General features: G+C 32.1%; 1 pseudogene; it reads left to right on the top strand.

Moving 5' to 3' along the window:
- The first annotated feature begins 1,954 nt into the window (after window positions 1-1,954).
- Window positions 1,955-3,020, top strand: LOC140609236 (olfactory receptor 6C2-like; annotated as a pseudogene).
- The last annotated feature ends 2,909 nt before the right edge of the window (window positions 3,021-5,929 follow it).

Here is a 5,929-nt window from a genome sequence, read left to right as displayed (position 1 = left end):
GTGTAAAGTTTTGCATTGTTCATGAGAGAAAATGCATTTACCCAAAACTCAACAAAGACAAAGAAAAAATCTTATTATAAAACCAAAGCAGAGATTCCACATTCTGGTTAATGCTCTAGAATGAGTTCAAATGATAAAATATGTATTATCATTTGGGCAAGGACCAAACTGTTAACCAAAAGAACAGTTTTAATGATGTGCAGTTTTTTTTCAATTAGTTATGAACAGTTAAGAATTTGAGGGAGCCAGATTACATTTTTGCTACCCATGAAATCACACCACATTAGTAGATAATCTAATAACATCTGTATTGTGATTTAAAAATATATGCAACATGAGAAAATGCTCTGCATCACTTGCCATCAGGGAAATACAAATCAAAACCACAATGAGATACCACCTTACACCAGTGAGAATGGGGAAAATTAACAAGGCAGGAAACAACAAATGTTGGAGAGGATGCGGAGAAAAGGGAACCCTCTTACACTGTTGGTGGGAATGTGAACTGGTGCAGCCACTCTGGAAAACTGTGTGGAGGTTCCTCAAAGAGTTAAAAAGAGACCTGCCCTACGACCCAGCAATTGCACTGTTGGGGATTTACCCCAAAGATACAAATGCAATGAAACGCCAGGACACCTACACCCCGATGTTTATAGCAGCAATGGCCACGATAGCCAAACTGTGGAAGGAGCCTCGGTGTCCAACGAAAGATGAATGGATAAAGAAGATGTGGTTTATGTATACAATGGAATATTACTCAGCTATTAGAAATGACAAATACCCACCATTTGCTTCAACGTGGATGGAACTGGAGGGTATTATGCTGAGTGAAGTAAGCCAGTCGGAGAAGGACAAACATTATATGTTCTCATTCATTTGGGGAATATAAATAATAGTGAAAGGGAATATAAGGGAAGGGGGAAGAAATGTGTGGGAAATATCAGAAAGGGAGACAGAACGTAAAGACTGCTAACTCTGGGAAACGAACTAGGAGTGGTAGAAGGGGAGGAGGGCGGGGGGTGGGAGTGAATGGGTGACGGGCACTGGGGGTTATTCTGTATGTTAGTAAATTGAACACCAATAAAAAATAAATTAAAAAAAATAAATAAAAATAAAAATATATGCAAACTGATGCAGCCACTCTGGAAAACAGTACGGAGGTTCCTCAAAACGTTAAAAATAGCAACTACTGTATGATTTAGCAATTGCACTACTAGGTAGATACCTAGTATACTGAAAGGATACAAAAATACTGATTCAAAGGGGCACACACATCCCATGTTTATAGCAGCAGTATCAACAATAGCCAAATCATGGGAAGAATCCAAATGTCCATACACTGATGAATGGATAAAGAAGATGTGGTATATATCTATATAGATAATGGAATTAGCCATAAAAAGAATGAAATCTTGCTATTTCCAATGATGTGAATGGAGCTAAAGTGTATTGTGCTAAATGAAATAAGTCAGTCGGAGAAAGACAAAAACCATATGATTTCACTCACATGATATTTAATCATTGGAATTTAAGAAACAAAACACATGAGCAAAGAAGAAAAAAAATAAGAAAGGCAAACCAAGAAACAGACTCTTAACTATAGAAAACAAACTGGGGGTTTCTAGAGGGGTGTGGGAGGGGGTTAGGCTAAATGGATGATGGGTATTAAGGAGGACACTTGTAATGAGCACTGGGTGTTTTATATGTAAGTGATGAATCACTAAATTCTAGTCCTGAAGCTAATATTACACTACTACATGTTAACTAATTACAACTTAAACAAAAACTTGAAACAAAAAATTATGAAGTAATAATATATAGAAATAATAGTTATGATAGAGTTAAATAAATTAGATTTTGTACATTTTTCCAAAGATTTTGTACACTCAATAGTGTACAATAGAATCTATACAGTAATCTATCTGAATTATTAGGCACGTAGGTTGGAAGGAAGATGTCAATGATGAAAAACTATACCATAACAACATTCATTCTCCTGGGACTGACAGATGATCCTAAGCTACAAGTTCTGATTTTTTTCTATTTCTCACTTACACACTGAGTGTAACTGACAATCTGATCATCATCAAACTCACTTTTGTGGATCCCCACCTTAACACACCCATGCATTGTTTTTTTACAAAATTTTTCCTTCCTGGAGATCTCATTCACAACTACCTGTATTCCCAGGTACTTGTATAACATAGCAACAGGTGACAAGGTCATCACCTCTAATGCTTGTGTCATCCAAGCGTTTTTTACTGACCTCATTGCCGTAACAGAATTTTTTCTGCTGGCCGTCATGTCCTATGACCGCTATGTGGCCATCAGCAAGCCTCTGCATTATGTAACCATCATGAGCAGCAGAGTCTGCAGAATTCATTTGTTGTTATTGTTGGTTTGCCTGGATTGTTGGTCATAATCTCCCCAGTTAGTCTGGGGCTAAATCTGAAATTCTGTGATTCCAATTTCATTGATCATTTTCTCTGTGATGCTGCTTCCCTCCTGAAGATATCATGTTCAGACACATGGCCCATGGAATAGACTTGTTTTAATCTGTGCTGTGATGACCCTCAATTTGACCCTTATGTGTGTAATTCCATCTTATATTATCAAAACAATTTTCGGATTTCCATCTGTCCAGCAGAGAAAAAAGGCCTTTTCTATCTGTTCTTCCCACATGATTGTGGTTTCCATCACCTATGGCACATGCATGTTCATTTATATGAATCCTACAGCAAAAGAAGTGACTATTAATAAAGTGGTTTCACTACTCATTTCTTTCATTTCACTTTCATTCATGTTAAATCCTTTTATTTATACACTATGGCACATGCATGTTCATTTATATGAATCCTACAGCAAAAGAAGTGACTATTAATAAAGTGGTTTCACTACTCATTTCTTTCATTTCACTTTCATTCATGTTAAATCCTTTTATTTATACACTGAGAAACAAGCAAGTAAAAAAAGCCTTCAGTGACTCAAGCAAAAGAAATGTAGCATTCTTAAAGAAGTAAAATAAAACAGCAGTCAATAAATGAACTTAAATAAATGGTGAATTGCTGCTAAACGTTTCTGTTGATGCTTATAATTTTCTTTATCTTTTAATAATCTATAAAAGATTATATTTCCCAGCTTCTCTTCCAATTTACTTACATTGCACCTTAATCAACTTACTTCTTTTTGGTTCTTACTCATCTTCTTGTGGGAGGTGTCTCATTAAGAAAATGAAAGAGTTCTTTTCATAAATTCCCTTGTAGATAAATATAACCCTATATAACTAAATATTATTCTATGATAAAACTATTCTTTAGTCTTCCATAAAACTGGTAGCATACCCCTGCTGATTACTGTACTCCACTGTGCATAAAATACTACAAAAATTCAAATGAGAATTCAAATTTTATGATAAACTAGTGGATTAAATGATGGCATGATATAATAATTCAAGGATCAATTAATTGAGACAGAAGACAATAGCATTTCGAATACTGTAGGAAAATATATTAAAAATAAAGAACATACTGGATAAAATCTCACAAATATTCTTTTGAATATATAGTTAAGAATAAAGGTTAAAATATGAGCAATTACAAGGCATCAGAGATACAGAGTAATCACAAACTAAGCTAAATAACCCCATCTATGACTGTGGATTCCCAGGAAAACCAAGAAAGGAGGATGGAGAAGGGCAAGTTGTTGAGTTATGGGCTACAAAGGCTTGGGTTAAATGTCCCAATGGAGAATGGAGATGAAATGTCAGGGTCCAAGTGGTGAAAATGAATGAAACTGACAAAACAACATAGAGTCAAGATTTTAAAAGTGTGATTCAGAAGAAAAATGCTCAATTTTATGAAAAGACAATTATATTTAAGAAATTGTTCTGTCTCTTCTTGAGTTATGAGTTATGGGAGAGGAGTTGGGGGCTGTTATTTTGTTTCTCTGCCTAACTAAAAGAGAACATTTACTGTCTAAATTCTATAAAAATAGCCGACTAATACCATATATAAAGAATTAAACAGTAATATGTAGCTCTTTGGAACTTAAGAAATACATATTCATTGAAATAGAGACACTTCATGACAATTCATAAAAAGTTTAATGCAGAAGAAATCAAATTATTCTTCCATAAATATATTCATTATTTCAGAAATAAATAAAAAGAAAATAAAGCAATTCCTACTCATTATAACATTTTAGAACTATAAAATTAATTGTAAGTATGTAGAATATGATTTTACTAAGAAAAAATTAAATAAATTTCAAAAGATAAAGTTAAAAGTTGACTTTTACAAAAAAATTTCAAGGAACTTGATAAATTTCCCAGAGACATGAATTAATACAAAACAAAGAGCAAAATATTTAAGATTACAAATCAGAAGTTAAATATAAATACTAATGCAATGTAAATGAGAATAATTTCATGGTCATGCTTTCATAATTTCACAGCAAAATGTGAACATCTGGAGTTGCAAACAAGGTTTTAGCAAAACAAAATCTTGAAAATTAATTCAAGGTATGGAAAACTTATATAGATTCATCATCATATAACATTTAGGAAGGCAAATAAGATTTACCAGTAAAAAGGCAGAAGGACTAGATTACAACCAACCATGGGAAAGCAATAGATAAAATCATTAAGATTTCAATTATCTAAACAATAAAAAAACCCTCTCTAATGAATTTTATGAAGACATCTTAATATTTGACAAAAATCTTATTCAAACATTAGGGCAAACTATTGTTTATTTTTGGTTTTAGTTATTGTTTAATAACTCACTGACAAATAGACTATTTCAAATAGAATCCTACAAAATAGCCAAAAATTATACAATAATCAATTGAGATTTATTCCTAAGGGGTAGATGATAGATATAGATAGATAAATGATAGATGATGATAGATAGGTAGATGACAGATAAATGTACACAGATATTGAAAAAATATATATGAAATAGAGCCTGATTTTGCTTTAAAAACAAATTAAAGAACATTTTTATGAGTTTTGATTAATAGCTAAGCTATCACTGGATAAAAATCAGTAAGTGCTCCTAAAACCTTAAAGTACAATGAGAATACAATGAATTACTAAAATAAGATGAAAATATCTACAGAAATACAATTGACACAATTATATTGAACAGTAAAACACTTGTAAGTCAATTAAATCAAGAAACAAATCATCAGGATATTCAACATTTCACTGCCATCTTGAAAATGCCACTAGATAAATAATAAAATCATAAAATACTTGGGATTATTGTGAGAATGAAGTTATGAGACTACTGTAGTTAAAAACTATGAAACTCATATCTTTTCATGTTTTTACATCTTTGAAATGTGGATGTGCCTTACAATGACAAACATCTTAATATTGTCCATATTTTAATCAGTCACATTTTTAAATAAAAACACATAAAATGAAAAAGCAAATAAAAATACATAAAAGAAAAGTAAAATAAAAGGACATAAAATGATGACATGCACTTAAAAACAGTCAATGAAATATGGTATTTTCTTCCTGACAATACTGTAATGTACCTAGAACACAACAAAATCTAGTAAGAATCTAATACACTTAGTAAGAACGTTTAGTGTCTTAGATAAAGGATATAAGCAAACAGAAGTCAGTTGATAATATCTATAGTAAGTTGATAATATTTATAGTAACAATAAGCCCCTAATAATAAAGCTATCAATGTAACTACCAAGGAGTGAATCCTTTTATGAATATAATATATGACAGTATAAAATATCAATTTGCTCACTCTTAATATAGAAGTTTAACACAACTCCAATTGGTATCAGCTTTTTACATTTTTCAAATTTTCTTTTTTTTAATTTATTTTTTATTGGTGTTCAATTTACTAACATACAGAATAACCCCCAGTGCCCGTCACCCATTCACTCCCACCCCCCGCCCTCC

This window comes from Canis lupus, chromosome 2 (genome assembly GCF_048164855.1).
Source record: "Canis lupus baileyi chromosome 2, mCanLup2.hap1, whole genome shotgun sequence".
NCBI classification, from domain to species: domain Eukaryota; kingdom Metazoa; phylum Chordata; class Mammalia; order Carnivora; family Canidae; genus Canis; species Canis lupus.
Note: the sequence above shows the minus strand (reverse complement) of the source record. Positions and strands in the feature narration are given on the sequence as shown.